Source organism: Protopterus annectens, chromosome 2.part0 (assembly GCF_019279795.1).
Source record: "Protopterus annectens isolate FY-2018-M chromosome 2.part0, PAN1.0, whole genome shotgun sequence".
Lineage (NCBI taxonomy): Eukaryota > Metazoa > Chordata > Ceratodontiformes > Protopteridae > Protopterus > Protopterus annectens.
In genome coordinates this window covers 1326831089-1326848588 of record NC_056728.1, presented here as the reverse complement: position 1 = coordinate 1326848588, position 17500 = coordinate 1326831089, and the positions used below count along the sequence as shown (strand labels likewise).

At 42.7% G+C, this 17500-nt stretch overlaps 1 protein-coding gene across 3 annotated transcripts in view; it reads left to right on the top strand.

Moving 5' to 3' along the window:
* The window catches only part of ATP8A1 (ATPase phospholipid transporting 8A1), a 3191789-nt gene that overhangs the window by 907300 nt on the left and 2266989 nt on the right, over positions 1-17500 (top strand). The window lies entirely within an intron of this gene.

Genomic DNA, 17500 nt, shown 5'->3' with positions numbered 1-17500 from the left:
AGGAGTGGCAATCTCTGAGAGGTATATATATCTGTCTCTCCAGCATATTCTGTTAATGTCACAGGCTTTGTTGAGATCCCTGGAGCAAATGACTCTTGTTTCATTTGATTTGCAGATGTGCAGCATTTCCATTAGGGCAGAGTCATAGACCGCTCTGTAGACCCAGCACAAGTCCTCTCAGCAGCCTGTAGGATGCAGAATAGAGTGACAGGATTTTCAGGCTTTTCACATAGGTCATGTTTTGGAGGCCTTGATTTTTCGTGGTGAGAAACCTCTGTAGTTTCTCCAGCTGCTGCAGGTATGTGGTGGGGTACATGCAAAAGGGAGCATTGTACTGTATTAGTGGTCTGATGAGTGTCGAGTACAGAGGAGTCGAGTACAGAGGAGGTATAACATCAATAGTCCTGGATTCAATGCACTTACTGATGTGATGCACAACGTAGAAGGCTTTCCTTACTGCTATGGACGCATGGTGATCAAAGTTTAGATTGCTATTAACCTGTGCTCCCAAATCTCACACCACTGGGTTTGAGCTTAGGGGGTGCTGTCAGTATTGTAATTTGCAGGGACTTTCTCTTTGCCAAAGAGGATAATAATGACCTTTTTTGCATTTAGTTTTAGTCCATGGCTTTGGCATCAGTCATTTGTCTGTCTGTATTAGCTCCTTTTGTAATATGTTAACATTGTTTGATTGCACCCAGTTTGCAATCATCAGCAAACTTGATAAGCCACAGAGCATCTACTTTTGGCTAGACTTCCGAGAAATAAATTCCAAACAGTAGAGGGCCCAGCACAGATCCTTGTGGTATGCCACTGGTAACTGGTCAACTGGTAGAGGTGGAATTCTAGCTTTGACAGCATAAGTTCTGTTGGTGAGCCAGTTGGCTACCCATCTAGTGATGTATGGGTTAACCCTTAGCTGGTAGAGTTTCTCAATGATACCTGAGTGGGGACTGTGTCAAAAGCCTCGACCTAAGTCAAGATAGGCAATATGTACTATTTGCCTTCATCCAGGGTTTTGGTGACATTCTTGAAGAAGTCCACTTGGTTCAACAAGTATTATATACCCTAAACAAAGTCAGACTGGGTTGAGTTAAGAGTTTGGAGGTAGCCTGTGTCCTAGTTGATAAGATCCATGATGATTCTTTCCATGGCTTTGCAGATAAGGCTGGTTAGGCTTATGGGTCTGTAGTTCACAGGGTTGACTGCTAGATCTCCTTTATGTAAGGGGATTACTGTTGCTGTTCTTCACTCTGCTGGAGCAAAGCCAGTGCTCAGGCTGAAGTTAAAGAGGGTGCCAAGTCGTTCCACTAGGTCGTTTTAGATCATTTAGTAAGCAGCTTGAGATGTTGTCTGATCATATAGAGGCTGTGTTTTTGGCCTTGGAGAGCACGGATATGACCTGCTCATTGGAGATACTAGGTAGAGGACTGGTGTCAGATCTGTTTTGGGGTATGGCTGGTGGGGACGGGGGTGAAGTTTGTGCCAAGTCTGTCAGCTAGCAGGTTGGCAATTTCTGCAGGTTCAGTATAGCAGGTGCCTTCCACTATAATTCTGGACATAGTTGGGCAATCTCTTTTAGATTTCGGACGTAGCTAAAGAACTCCTTATGATTATCCTTAGGTAGAAATGCTAATTTTGCTTAACTAATTTTAGAGGACTTTGCAAGATATCTGATTTACTTGTTCAAGCTGTGGAGGGTATTCGTCTTCTGCTGAGTAAGTTCCCCCTTGTTCTTAGACATCAGTTTCTTCTTTATATTATATAACCTGTTTATACTTGAGGTCCATCAGAGTGGCCTGTGTTTTTGGGAGGACCTGGTTTTCATCCAGTCAGGTATAGCTGAATCTGTATAGTTCTTTCGGGGGTTATACAGGGCATTTGTGTACTCCTCTGCATAGGGGTCATTGTTGGCTGTGTTAGCCGGAGTTTGAAAATTTCTATACCATCGCCTAGTAGACCATAGTTTGCTTTGGAGAAATTTTTCAGTTTTTTTGCTCCTGTGGGGGTGTCATGTCTGATTATTACTTTGAACGAAACAGATTTATGGTCTGACCTTATCAGGGAGGGCAACACATAGGTGGTACTGCAGTGACCCCCATGGTGGTGAGTACTAAATCTAGGACATTTGAGCCCCTTGTGGGGGTGCAGACTAGCTCTTCCAGGGCATTTGTATTAACAGAGTCCGGGAATCTCAGAATGAGCATGTTTGTGCTTGTGTATGTTTCCCACTCAATGTCAGGATAGTTGAAATCTCTCATGAACAAAGTGTTTGGCTGTATAGTGAATGACTCTAGTAAGTCCAGGTAGGCGGTGTGCTTCTCTTGGTTCATGGTTGGGGCCTGTAGCTATGTAGATATGGTAGGGTGTCTTACTTATAGTCATACCATTTAACCAGTCCCGAGGTATCTTTGCCTTTAATGAATATGGATACACCTCCACCTTTTGTACTTTCACACTCATGTGTGGAAGGCATTGTAGCCTTGCATGCCTGGTGTGCTCTCTGCAGCCATGACCCATGTCTCAGTGACTGCACAGACATCAGCATCTTCCAAGGTGAAGAGTGCTTCCAGGGAGTGCATTTTCCTTTTTAGTCTCCTAGCATTAAGCAGCATAACCTTGAGTTTGTCTCAAGTGAATTTTTTTTACATCGAAAATGTTGATGTTTTGACATTGTCTAAAAAAGGCATTATGGGTGAGGCAAGCACCTTTTCCAGTATCCGAAAGCCTAGAGGATACAGGTGAAGACCATCTCTAGCAAAGCAGTGTGGTCTGTCAACCATGTCTTGCCAGCCTGACAGATACTGGATCGATTGACACCAGAAGCTAAGCCAATCGTTGAAGTCAGTCATTTTTTTGTCTATATTGTAGCATCATCCAGGGTGAAGGTAGAATGCTGCTTAGGTCTAGGGACATACTTACCTAGGGCACACAAGCTGAGAGTTTGGTCATGTCTTTTTTCATATAGTCGGAGGTATTTCTCAAGTCACTCACCCCAGCATGTACTATGACAGAGTGATAACGATAATTGTTGTTGAGCGACTTGATTGAGTGCATGATTTGGTGGCTGCTGGTACTTGACAGGCAGCTGACCTTGACCTTCTCTTTATCCAGCCTGGAGAGGGCGACATCTGTGTGTCTCACAGTGGAGTTACCTATGACCAGGACATTTGGTTTTGAGGTGTTTTGCCTTATGGGCTTATTTGCTGAGACACTGGTATGTGTGATGTTATATGTAGTAGATTTTATTTGCTTTGCAGTGTGTGTGTGTGTGTGTGTGTGTGTGTGTGTGTGTGTGTGTGTGTGTGTGTGTGTGTGTGTGTGTGTGCAAGTGGTTTGCATTTGGGAGGTCTCTGATCATGTGGTAGGCTTCTGTTTAGTACCTCCATGTATGTGGGTTTATGTGTTTCGATATTGTTTTGTGTGATAGGTGGTGTATGTCTGCTGACAACCTGTTTGCTCTCTGGTTCATTGTTACGTGAGAGAATTGATTCCAATTTCATAATGTAATTACAGTTCTGACATAGGGTATTTGTTTGTTTTAGGAGTAAGTGGTTGCCAGTATACATGAGGCAATTACTACATTGCCTCAGGATGCCCACGTCAATCAGGCTGGCTAGAGAAATGGTTGAAAACCTACCATCCATTATGGCAGGTTTTTACAGTAGCTACTGTTGGGGAGTGAGCAAGTTTGACCAGAGTTTGCTCTAAAATTAACAAGTCTTGGGGTGAAAACTATGGCAACACTTCTCGGTGCACAAGTGAGTCTCCCTCAATGCAGCAGGGAAGCTTAGGAGGGTTCACTAACAGATGTCTAGGAGACAATTATCTTTCAAGGTATTTGTGTCTATACAGGGCACTGCTGAACTCTGTCTTGCTGTGTGCATCTACTCACAAATGCAAGGCTTAAATACAGGCAAAATTAAACACTTTTAAGCTAAACTACCAATGGGAAAACACACAATGAGCTTTCCTACAGTAATCTCCAACTCAGATGGGACTCAGACGACACACTTCTACCACAAACATGCAGCCAGGGCCCTCCTAATGTAAGATGACTGTAATAGTGCTCAAGTGTAACAGTACAGACTTGATTCTGCAGATCTGAATCTAGTCTATGCTATGTACTAGCTATTTAAAGCAACAAAACAGCTCTTTTAAAGTGCAGAAAAATACAGGAAAATCAACAAAATTATAAAATACAGTCAGCAAAGTGCAAAGGAAACTCACAAGGTACTTTATTTTTAATTTTAGAAGTGGATGCTTTTCATTTCATTAGGATCTCTCCAGACCTCTGGCAAAAGTTGCCAAACTTTGAGCAGCACCAGTTAGATGACTTGCAGTCGTACTGCCCTCTGCCCATAGTGATTGTATCTCAGATTGGGGGGGGGGGGGGGATATTCTGAAATACTGTAGTCTCAAAATTAGTATATATATATATATATATATATATATATATATATATATATATATATATATATATATCCCATAACTGAATAGGAGTATTTTGCAGTTCTAGGATCACAGGTAGAGATAGATTTCAGCAGGTAACAACAATACGATTAAATATAAAAAAAAATTACTAAATATTCAGGAAGCATCCCGTGGTAGTGGTGCTGCGGTAGCGTTGTCGCCTCACAGCAAGACGTTGTCCCGTTCGATTCTCAGCTAGTGCGTCTTCTGTGTGGAGGCATGCGTGAATGGGCGTACCTTCTTTGAAGGTTGTGCGTCAGGGCTGGTAACTCGGCACGTAAAAATCTACTACCAAACCTTAGCAGACCAGAGTTCCGCTGTGGCGGCCCCTAACTGGGATAAGCCGAAAGACAAGACTAAATATTCAGGAAACAAAAAATGTCACTGTTCTTTAGCAGACCAGTAGCTTTTTTGTTTGGTGCCCTGGGCAACGTCTCTGCAAATGTAGAGAGCAAAGAGCAAAAATAAATAAATAAACAAGCAAACAAATACATAATTAACTCTTCCAACTCTCGCTCACAGACACACAAGTTTTAAAATGGTTTAAATGAGTGAGTACTGGCATTGCATCAATACCGAATTGTCGTAGTGTTACTCCTTCACTTCAGCACTGATGATAACATAGTTGCTCCCCCCTGATGCCCATCCTAGAGAAGTAAGAACAGCACTAAGGGAAATGAAGTTTGGGGAAGCAGCAGGCTCAGATGAGATCATGGCAGATATGATAACGCTATTGGGTGAGTTAGTAGAGAAATGGCTCCAGGGGGTACTCATAGTAGGTTTTAGAGAAAGGCACATCCCAGATGACTGGAGAACAAGCATTTCAGTTTCATTGTAGAAGAACAAAGGGACACTCACAACCACGGGCATTATAGGGGTATCATACTCCTGCTGCATTGTATGAAAGCGGTGGAGAGGATGACTATTAAATGAATGCCCAGAGTAGTAGAAAGTAAGATGGGAGTTAAGCAGTTTGAATGCACATCAGTATGCAGCACAGCTGACCCACTGTTTGCAGTAAGACCGATGGTTGAGAAGAAGATGAGGAAAGAGTTCAACTAGACTTAGAAAAAGCATATGACAAGGTCCCAAGAAGGCTGATTTGGGCAGTCCTACAATGCTTCAAAGTCCCAGAAACATTTGTAGATTTGGTGCAGTCTGTGTACAAGGACCCAATGACACAACTTCAAGCAGTGTTCAGACTTAAAGAAGGGTTCCCAGTGGGAGTGGGTATGTATCAGGGTTCAGCTTTGGCCTCACTGCTGTTCATACTGGTGATGGCTAAATTAGCAAGCATACTGGATGGGATCGATTAACAGAGCTGCTGCAAGCAGATGATGTGGCATTACAAGCAGACTCTTAACAAGAACTTCAGTAAATTGTTATGGAATGGATTGCTAAACCGAAGACTCGTGGGATGAAACTCTGAGTACACACAAGATAGTTGTCATGGCAGCAAATGGGGAAAATCCATAGAAGATGAAAGTTGATATAGAGGGGAAGACAGTGGAATAGGTGAATAGCTTTAAGTGTCTGAGAGGGGTGCTTTAGGAGAACGGAAGTTTGAATGAGGACATCACATCTAGAATCAAAGGGACTGCAGCCATCTGACACAGTGTGTCAGGGTAGTGAGAGAAGAATACGAAAGAAACTGAAAAGTAAGGTGTACAAAATAGTGGTGCTAGTAGTACTACTATATGGTACAGAAACATGGACAGTGAAAGCAGGGTAGTTGAGGAAGTCAGCAGTGATTGAGATGAAGTGCCTGAGATGGATGGTTACAAACTCTGAAAGAGATGAAAAGATGAGGACTTCAGAGCAGAAGCCAAATTAGTTCCAGATGCAAAGAATGTCTAAGAGAACATATTACTGTGGTTTGGGCACATGTGCAGGAAAGCAGAAGATACTTTGGTGAAGAATTGGGAGTGGCAGGAGGAAGGCAAAAGAGAACAAGAGCATTTAGCAAAGTGATGGTTAGATAGCATAAGAGAAGACCTGTAAAAATCAGGAATGACCATTGAAAACGCTAAGAGAATGATATAGAATTCAGAAAGATATTGACAGCTGATGTGACCCCTCAACCCTATGTAAAAGATGAGAAAAGGGGAGCTGATGATGATGATGATTATTGACCTATCATCATTGGTGTGGATACAATATGACTGACCTGATACCAGCACCAGACCTAGTGAAAGTTTCTCAGGTCTCATTGTCACCATTCTTAGGTATGTATATAAGTGCTGGCATGCACATTTGTTGTCTCTATGTATGTCATCCTTTCATTTCTACCTCCACACCAGTCTGAAACTGTGAAGACAAGAGTCTGCTTCCTTCTGTTTGACTTGGAGGTCATTATGTCTAAGACATGTACAGATTCACACCTTTCCTTCATACAGCAGTCCGCTGGATAACCCCATTCTTTATAGAAAGCTTAAGACTGAAGAAATCCACTATGAACTAATCTGAAGCCCCATTCCTTCCCCAAGAAATGCATCAGTATCTGCGTAGGAAGAGACTTGGGGCACCCCACTTAGAGACAGTGGTCAAGGCAGTAGTGTGTGCAGCCTGTAATCAACAAGATATTGTTTCATCAGCTGGAATGAGGGCAGATGTCCTGTTGATGATCTGAGATGACTGGAGTGATAACCTCACTAGGCATCATAGAGCAAATTGTTATGTGAGCTCTTCAGTATAGCCCAGGACACAGAGACCATACCACCATAATGCCTAATCATGTCAGATAGAAGTCAGTTCCAATGGGCATGATAGGCAAGATTACATTCTGTCCCATAGTGGAGTTCCACCCATGGTCTGTTTCATCTTTTCATATCAGTCTTTTACAGTGAATCAGATGATGAAAAAGCTTTCAGTCTCCCTGGGTATTGGCTGATGAAGAAGTTGGTCACGTTTTTTTTTACAGCCTTTACAATGGGCTGCCATCTGGCATGCTGCAGTTTTGACTGTACTAGCATTGTAGATAGGGCTGCTGGCTCAGGCATGCATGTCTGCAGGTGTGTATGCCTGAGTCTTGCTTCCATCAAAGAGCAGCTGTGGGAAGCCATCTTGGATGCCTCCTTCCAGGCGAGATCCTTTTCTTCCAGTCCTGGTAGGATCAGATCATTGATCTTGCTCATGCAGTCCTCAAAATGTAATTACCTCCTGAAAACCCTTCATTACTGTTGACTAACATGGCATCCAGCTTCTTTTAAACCTAGCCAAACCCAACACCAAGAAGAAAGCCTCCCCCCCCCCGTTAAAGGAAGATGTTAAGTGTCATGCAGTCTTTAACCCTTTCCCAGAAGGCCATCTCTACAGGCTCAGTTATTGTAGTCTTGAAGGAGGTGGGTGCCTAACTGAATTTGCCCCAGCTTGGATGATCTTCACAAAAGACCAGTGCTTTTGGATATGGTTATGGATTGCTTAGAAATGCAGCCCGTTTGTTCTGAATTGCACCCATTTCTGAATACTCACCATGCCCAGTAACATTCCACATGATTCCTCTTTGGTACAGCAGAAAAAATCATTGCTTCTCGTGCAAGTGAGTGACAGAGAAAAGGAAAAAAAACACAGTGTGTATTATATTCAGAAAGACAGCAAAGCCTAACTGGGATAGCTGGCAGCACTAAAATGCTCTTTAAACAAGGATGTGCCCCTGCAAGTGAATTCTCATCTTGATGTGCCGCATTCTGAGGTACTGTTTGCGTATTTTTGATGCTGCAATATAGGTTTTATTTTGGCAAACAAGCTTAGTGCCTCCGGAAAAGTCTTACTAAGCAAGGGTGGGAAAACACTGACTACTATTAACAAGATTGCCAGAAGTTGGAACATACATATTGAGCTCAGTATCCCCCTTTTTTTTTTTTGAGACTGTACCAGAAATCTCCTGTAGGATGGGGTCCATCACTGTAGCTGAAGATGTTCATCATTTAATCACTGTAGCATTAGCTGTATGGGTTATATCCCGCCTAGGATTTAACATCAGGTCAGCTTCCAAAGCTTAAGGGTACCTTCTACATGCCTAGAGCATTGAGAGCTGAAGCCGAGCTGGAGAAAATCAGTGTTCTGTGTGGCAAGCTTTTCAGAGTTTTACTATCACAGAAGAGTATGTCTGTTCAGTGTTGTTGAGGATTGATGGTCAGCTAGCATTTCCTCAGTTCTGGGCAGATAAATTATTTTTAAGAAAACAACCTTCTACAACTAATTTTCTGACTGAAACAGTTGTTATTGTTGTCTTTCAGCTTTTCCCGGTTAGGGGTCGCCACAGCGGAACTCCGGTCTGCTAATGATTGGCAGTAGATTTTCACGGTGCCGAGTTGCCAGCTCGACGCCCAACCTTCAACGAAGGCACACCCATTCACGCATGTCTTTTGGAACGCCACTCGACCCGCGAGGAGGAAATGCAGACTCCACACAGAAGGCACTCCCCACACACTAGCTGAGAATCGAACGGGAGAACCTCTTGCTGTGAGACAACAACGCTAACGCTGCACCACCGCAGTACTTATTAAAATAGAATTGTTTATTTCATGGTAGAAATTAAAGTTTCTTTGGACTGTCATTATACGACTACTGTCAGTTGACATATTGTGGTTCTTCTGTTACTTATAGTGTAAACATTTTTCTAACTAGAAAAAGTATAATTCCACATTGAAAGATGCTGCTGTTCCGTATAAACACCGAGATTTGCTTGCTAAGTAATATGTTGTAATGGAGAATGCTACATGATTGGACGTTTTGAATTTTGTCCTTGTATTTAAAGGAAATGATTTTCTTATATGTGAAGGTCTGATGAAGCAAATATTATATTTGTGAAAGCGCTTACCTATCTTTCATTAAAAACGTTTTATTGGATCCTGTTTATTGGCATCTTATTGTTTTGAATACATCTGCAGTGAGCTGCCAGAAGTACTGTTTGGCGTTTATTATTTTTCTAACATTTACTCTCATTTTTTTTTTTTTTTTTTTTTTTTTGAGAAAAGTTTTATGAATTCTTTTTAGGGGATGGGGCAAGTGTGTATTTTGCTTGTCATGGTGTTTTTGGGTGAAAACCTACTTCTTTGATACTTGCCTTTTACTGACTGCTACAGTCAGTTTTATCTGGGGTTCAGGCTTCCTTCTTGGCCTTGCTATGCAATAACTTACCAGTTCCATGGTTCTTCATTCCTGTGGTCACAATAAGAACATTTCCAGACAGCCTCTGTCCCTTCAGCAGGCTACTACTTGCCTCCACCACAGATGGGTGACTGCACTGATTGTTTCTGGTTCCTCAGGCCAGTTATCTTCTTCCTTGTTTCCCTCTGGAGCTGCCCATTCTGTGTTTTTGTAGTCCCTTCAGCCACCATGGACTTAAGGATTAGACATATGCTCTGCAGCTGTTATGTCCTTGGTGAGCATGGAAGAGCCGCTCTTGTTGGTCTCTGAGGAAGAAACAGGGAAAACTTTGCTTTCTCACCATATTGAGGTGCCGGTTTCCTGGGGTGATGTCCATGACAAGAGCCAGTCTATTTCTCTGATTATTCATGTCAAAACAAAGCAAAGAGTTAAATATTTATCTTCTCCTGTCAGCTGCATTAGACAGGGATGATTTTTGGTCTTAGCTCTTGGCTTAGTTTAAGCTCTTAATCCTTCTTTTTCTGGATTTACTGATAAGAAAAAAAATGTTCATTCTGTGAAGATTCCCAGAATGATGTACAAGGGAATGAGTGTGAGGGAACAACTTCTGTTTTTTTCTCCCCAGGAAGCTGATTCTGAGTTTGAGGAAATTATTTCTTCTGATTGTCCCTTGGAAGAATCAACTTTTTCTGAAAACATATCTAGGATGAATCAACTGTTTCATTGTTAATATAATAGCATTCCATTTTTGGTGAAAAATATTATGATTTACTCAGTTGGAATTTCCTCACCATAAGCCTGGTTTCTCCTTTTCTTACAGCTTTGGAGGATGTTTTTTATTACAATATGCAGCAGGGATAAGGTAGACTGTTTAAAATTCCTCAGTCTTTCAAATTCTTTTTTTTCCTAATCCTACATCTGACCCTGCAGTGCTTGGTAAATCCTTCTGCAGCTAAACATTTAGAAAATCCTAATTCCACGACCTCTGGTAAAGGTGGGAAAGCTTTTGATAGATATGAGGAAAGAGAATATTCTTCTACTCTTATTAGGATTCTTAATTGTCAAGCTCACATGTTAGTTGTGTTTGCTTCCTTTGAGAATATTAGTAACGTTATTGCCACTGTTTCTCCCGAGTGCAAATCTTCTCTGAATTCTATTATTGCTTCTGTGTCTTAAGTAACAAACATTCTTTGAAGTGTTCTTATGACTCAATTGATGCCTCTTCTAGAGCAGCAGCTACTATGTCTGTTATGGTTACATTCTCAAACTTTGCCTGAGGATGTTAAAACTGGGATTTTGAATTCTTGCCTTGATAGCAAGGTTGTTTTGGGCCATCAGCTGCTGAGGTCCTGAAAATGTGTGATGAGTGAGGGAAACGGATATAAAGGGTGGCTCAGATTTTTCCAGCCTTCCTTCTCCAAGTTTGTTAAAAGATTTACACCCTAACTTAGGATCCTTAAGTAGATTCAGCAAACTTCTGGAAAACAAACATTCCAAAAACAATGGCAACAAACCTTAAAAAGAAGGGAGCAGCTTCCCAGAAACTGGGAAAGTCCAAGTCTGAATGATGATCTACAAATTGAAACCCCTTCTTCTCACCCTTGCAACCTTAAGTCTTCCCCAAACTTTGGCTCTTCATTTCTCTGTTTGGCAACAGGTAATGTTCATCATTAGGATCACTGTGGCAGTAGCCTTAGCAATATGACTTATGTCCTGCATAGGCTACAACAGCCAGTCAGCCTCCAATGCTTCAGGAACCTTCCACATGCTCATACTGTCAGTCAGCTTGAGCTAAGATGACTAAAAAGCCAGGCATGGGTGCCAAGCCCTTCAGGCTATCCTTCCACAGAATAGAGCTTCTTTTGGGGTCTTTCGATGATCAGTGGTCTGCTAAGGTTTTCCATTGCTAAATAAATTTATAGATTAAGTTCATGGATTAGGTTGGTGGATTACTACTAGGTTAACTGCCCTTGTGGGCCATTTTAAGCCTAGCCAATTACCCATGTGAGAATCAACCATGCACTTTGTGTTTGTAAGGTTCATAACCATCATGCCATTCCTCCCTTAAATAAGTTCCGTTTTGGGAGAAAACCTTCCACATTTATTTTTATGACAGAAATTTGAATTTTACTGAAAAATAATTATTGTAAAGATAGGAAAACATGTTTTAATAACTGCCATAGGACTTTTAAGTACTTTTAAATGGGAGAGTGAATTTTTAATTTTGTGGTAAAAAAATCTGTTTAAACTAATCAAAACTACTTTTGCAAAAGTCCTTTTAAGTTATTAAACAGTAATTTTGTTTTTCTTAGTATTGTATTCAAATAAGAAAAAAACTGTCACTATTTGCAGTAGTCGTAGTCTAGTCTGTAATCATATTTAGTAGCCTCCGTTAAGGGATTGTGGCTTAGCAGTAGCTTCTCTACTACTGATAAAGTATAAAGTCAACAAGGTAACAAGTGGTCAAGTTCATAACATGACCTCACCAATTAATATTTTCTCATAGAAGGTAATTGCCAGTGCCATTCCTTAGTCTGGGCTGGCAGTGAATTCCTCTTTTGTTTAGTGACTTTTTGTTTTCTCTATGGTTGCAGGTCAGTGGGGTTAGTATGTATAAGTAAATATAGTGATGGATGGGCAAAATCCCCTACATGGTAGATGTGTAAAATGATTTTTGTTGATTGTCTGACAGTGTTTAAAATTTGGTTGGTTATTTTCATCCTGTTGAATCATTGTCTGGTTGTAACTTGGTGAGATATAGTTGAATACTTAACAATATGAAAATATGAGGGTGGGAATGCAAGTAATGCAGGTATGCTTCTTTCTGCTTTTATAAGTGAAATATTTAGCTAAAGACATCTGTGTTAAGGTGCTATAATTTTATTTATGTTTAAGTCATAGAACATTTTGATAATATACTTAGAAAACAAAACGGATGATGTTCTTCGTGTTTCACTGTTGCAGTCATCACATTTGGGTTATCTGCCTGCAGGTAGCCCTCAGCCGGCTTGAATACTAGAGTCTTTAGATTCCTGCGTCAGATTCTGTCTCTTCTAATATGACGTCAGGTCATCAGGGGTATAAAACATGCAGCTGACGCCATTACATCAGTCTTTCTTTCCTTGTGGTGCCTGAAGCAGAAGGAGTTTGCAAGTGCTGGTCGGCCAACTCCTGAAATTTCCGTTTTCGAGTTTCAGAACCGAAGTCTTCAAAAAAAAGATAAGTACCCTGTTGGAGATCATTTTTCTTGCTCCAACCGATGTCAGTAAAAGTTAACAATTGTCTTACCTGTGGAAAGCAAATACTTCATAAAGATTTTCATTCGTACTGCATTCCCTGTTTAGGCCCAGACCACAACGTCCCTCGCTGTCGATTTTGTGCCTTGTTCAACCCCTGAACTATTCGTCGTTGGGCTATCTTTACAGCAAATTATTTTGGTACTCGGTTTCAGTACTCCAAAATGGCTTTGTTAGGCCATCCAACTACCAATCTTCCGAAAAAACATAAGGATAAAGACAGAGACAGACCGCATAGGTCCAAAACTGCTAACAACGCTTCCATTAAGCTAGTCGCCCTCGCCAGTCCACCGGTACTCAGTGAGGCACTTTCGTAGCCCCTGATACCTGCTACTTCAGATTCGCAGGCCTCTACTCAGACCCATTCGGAGTCCGGTGTGCCGCAAGATGCTTCTTTGACTATGGAACCTGTGGATGTCTCTACCTTGGATGGGTCCGGAGCCGCTGTGCAGGCACCGGCTTCTGAGGGTGTATTCAGGCCTACAGACTTGCGTTTTAAACCAACGCCATAGTCTTCATCCAGGCCTAAAACTCACACCATGCCTAGGAAACTGACATCCAAACCGCAGGCTCAGGCCCATATGTCTAAAAAAACAAGTGCTTAGAATGAAAGAAGACCTTATTACCTTAATAAGGGGAAGCCAGCCTTCCCCCTCTAAGAGACTTAGAACTGATTTTCCTTCTGATTTCTGTTCCTTTTGATTACCAGGATTTGCCCTTATCTACCTATGAGGATTCTGATGCAGATGATTCCATTCCCTATGCTTCCCCTCCAGAAGATTTTTTTCTTTTGGTGAAACCTTGCACACTTTTAGGGAGCATTTCCTCTGGGAAAGCCAGGATTACTCTGACTCCAAAAAGAGGCTTAGGGAATTCTTACTCCTTCTTCAACACAGGCCTTTAGCTATCCCTCCTGTTCTTGACATTGTAGATGATGCTTTCCTGGAATCTAGCCTTTCCCAGACACTTTACCTCCAGCTCCCAGAAAACCTGACAGGTATTACAGAGTACCTGACTCTCACAAGTTCCAAGAATCCTACTGCGAATCCAGAAACCATTTCCCAAGGACCAAAAGGCATTAAGGCTACTGCTGCCAATAATCCTACCCCTTCTGACAGAGATTCTAGAGACTTAGACAGATGGGGTAAGAAGGTATGCACTTCTGCTACTTTGGCCATTAGGGCTTTAAATTGCCAGTATCATATGTTAAAGTATCAGCAGCATATTATTGGATGACTTAAACAGAAAATGATGCAATGTGGTTTTGATGCTTTAGAAGCATCTTGCAGGGCTGCTGCCACTGGGTCTGTACTTAAAAGGCATGCTTGGCTTAAGGAGCAAAATTTGCCAGATCATGTTAAAGCTAAATTACTGGATGCTCCCTTAAACCAAGACTGCCTTTTTGGCAGCAACGCAGAAGAAGTCCTCAAAAGGATGGAGGAAAAAGCTAAATCTATGCAAACTGTTAAAGATTTCCTACAAGTACAGTCTCCCAGATTTAGGAGGCATTGGCCTTCAAAGAATTGGTCCTTTCCAGTCTCTTCCAGGCCTTCTCAGTCCAAACCCAGGAACAGCAGACCACCTAGGCTACAGTCTCAGGCTGCGCACAGACCTAAGCAGTGGGGGGCTCCCACTTCCAAAGCAGGGTGTAGTAAGCCACCCCCTATGGAAAAATGGCACAATGACTTAACCTTAACCCTTCCAAGCCCTGCTCAGCTGCCTGCTCCCTTAGGAGGAAAGCTTGCCCCGCATGCAAACAACTGGGAACCCATTACCCAGGACAAATGGGTTTTGAACGTAGTTTCCCAAGGATACAGACTCCACTTCCACACAATACCATCCCAGTATGGTTGGCCAGACCTACCCCCAAATCAGTGGGTGGAGGCCCAACAGCAGGTTCTCTCTCTTCAAAGTATCAGGGCTATTCAACCTGTCCCAGCAGAACATAGGGGACAAGGTTTTTATTCAAGACTTTTCCTAGTACCCAGAAAAGACAGCTCATGGCGTCCTATCCTGGACCTCTCTATTCTAAACACCTTTCTGGTAATTCCAAAATTCAAAATGCTAACCCTTCAACAGCGTCTTCCTATGCTGGGCAAAGATGCCTGGCTGGCAACTTTAGACTTAAAGGAAACTTACCTGCACATTCCAATAAGGGAATCTTGCAGGAAATACCTATGCCTCAGGGCAGGCTCCATGCACTTATCTACTGCGCCCAGGATATTCACAAAGTGTCTAGCTCCAGCCATTGCATTTTGCAGGCAGAGAAATATTCAGATATACCCATACTTGGACGATTGCCTGATTCAGGCAGAAAGCCAGGACTTGCTATTATAACATCTGGCATTCATAAAGAAACTTCTAACCTCACTGGGGTACACCATAAACGAAAAGAAATCTCACCTAGTACCCTGCCAATAGATTGTATTCCTGGGAGCAACTTTCCAGATGGCTTTCCTTACTCCAGAGAAACAAGTTTATTTGGCAACCTACTTAAAACTTTTGGCCACAAAACCCCAGCTATCTGCAAGGAAAATTCTGCAAGCCCTGGGGTTCATGGCCTCTTGCATTCTGCTAATTCCATATGCAAGACTGCATATGAGGAAACTACAATGGTATCTAAAAAGCCTATGGTGTCAACATTCTCAGGACCTGGAATCAATGATTCATATCATTTCTTGTATAAAGACAGAGGTCCTTTGGTGGGCAGAGACCTGCTACCACAACACAGGGCTCCCTTTCACTCTACCCCATGCCACCCAAACCCTAACAACAGACGCATCAGACTATGCATGGGGGGCTCACTTGGCAGGGCAGTGCATTCAGGGCAAATGGAACCCGAGACAGATGCACCTGCATATCGATCAAAAAGAAATGTTAGCTGTACAGAATTCCCTGACAGCCTTCAAAGACCGCATTCTTCCAGGACAACTATTGGCAAAGACAGACAACACCACAGCTATGTGGTACATAAACAAGCTGGGGGGAACCCACTCGTACCCTCTCTGCAGACTAGCCATGGCTCTGGGGAACACAGCCTTGAGCTACCAAGTGCACTTACAAGCTCAATTCCTGCCAGGCAAGCTAAATTCACTGGTAGATGACTTGAGCAGAAATCTCATGGACCCACACGAATGGAAACTAGAACCAAAAATATTCAACCTCTTGAGGAACAAATGGGGAGGCTCCAGAGGTAGACCTGTTTACCTCCCCTCAGAACTACCAATTGAACAAATTCTGCACAAGGACTCTCCACACTCAAGCTTGGAAAGTGGATGCCCTGTCCTTTATCTGGAAAAGCCTCTCCATTTATGCTTTTTTCCATCTGCCTCTCCTCTTGAAGGTTCTGCTAAAGATGAAACAGGACAAGCCAAGTTCAATGCTGATTGCACCAGACTGGCTGTGCCAGCACTGGTACCCCCTCTTGCACAGTATGACACTGCTGGAACATTGGCACCTGCCTCAGACCCCTTCCCTGCTGTCCCAGCAGGCGGGCCAGATTCTGTACCCTGAACTTCAAACCCTGAACCTTGCAGCCTGGCTAACTCCTTGAGCTCTCCAATAGCATCCCTCAGGTGCTAAATGTCGTTCTGGTGGCAAGGAGGCCTAGTACTACAAAATCCTATGCTTAAAAGTGGAAAAGATACTGTTCCTGGGGCCAGACTCAGGGGATGAGCACAACGTTGCCCACCTTACCTCTTATTCTTCAGTACTTAACAGAAATGCTCCACAAGGGCCTTTCCTTCTCGTCATTTAAAATTCATGCCTCTGCCATTTCAGCACATTATAATACTGAGCCACCCCTCTTCTCTCACCCCCTGCTAAAACAATTCCTTAGAGGGGCCAAAAATTTAAGACCCGTCAGGAGAGCCCCCACTGCAGCCTGGCACCTTAACTTTGTATTGGAAAAGCTCACTCTCCCCCCTTTGGGCCAGCTGCAACAGCAGAGTTGAAATTCCTTTCTTGGAAAACAGCCTTCCTTCAGGCCATAACTTCAGCAAGAAGAGTGTCTGAATTACAGGCCTTCATGGCAGTGGAATCCTTCATTATCTTCCATGCAGACAGGGTTTCCCTCAGGACCAATCCTTCCTTTATGCCCAAGGTGGTGTCTAGTGTGGCCCAAAATCAGTCCATTCATTTGCCTACTTTTTTCCTAATCCACAAAACAAAGGGGAACGAATACTGCACTCTCTGGACATGCACAGAAAACTTAGATTTTGTTTGGACATGACTAAGCCTCACAGAAAATCTGAACAGCTGCTAGTTGGCTTTGCTGCAGGGGCAGAGGGGAAGACCATTTCAAGGCAAACTATTTGTAAATGGATAGCCCATTGCATTCATTTCTGCTGCAAGCACCATGGAAAACCTACCCCATAGGGGATAAGATCACATTCCACCAGGGCTGCATCTACCTCTACAGCCTTTCTTAGAGGGGTCCCTACCAGGGACATCCTAGAAGCTGCTACCTGGAGCTCTGTACATACTTTCACCAAGCATTACCACGTCTATTTTTTTCAAAATCCAGAGCTGGTTTTGCCACTGCAGTCTTGCAGGGCTGAATAGCTGGCCCTAATGCTCTTTAACTTCCTCCTCCCTTCATTAGCTTTTGGAATCACCCA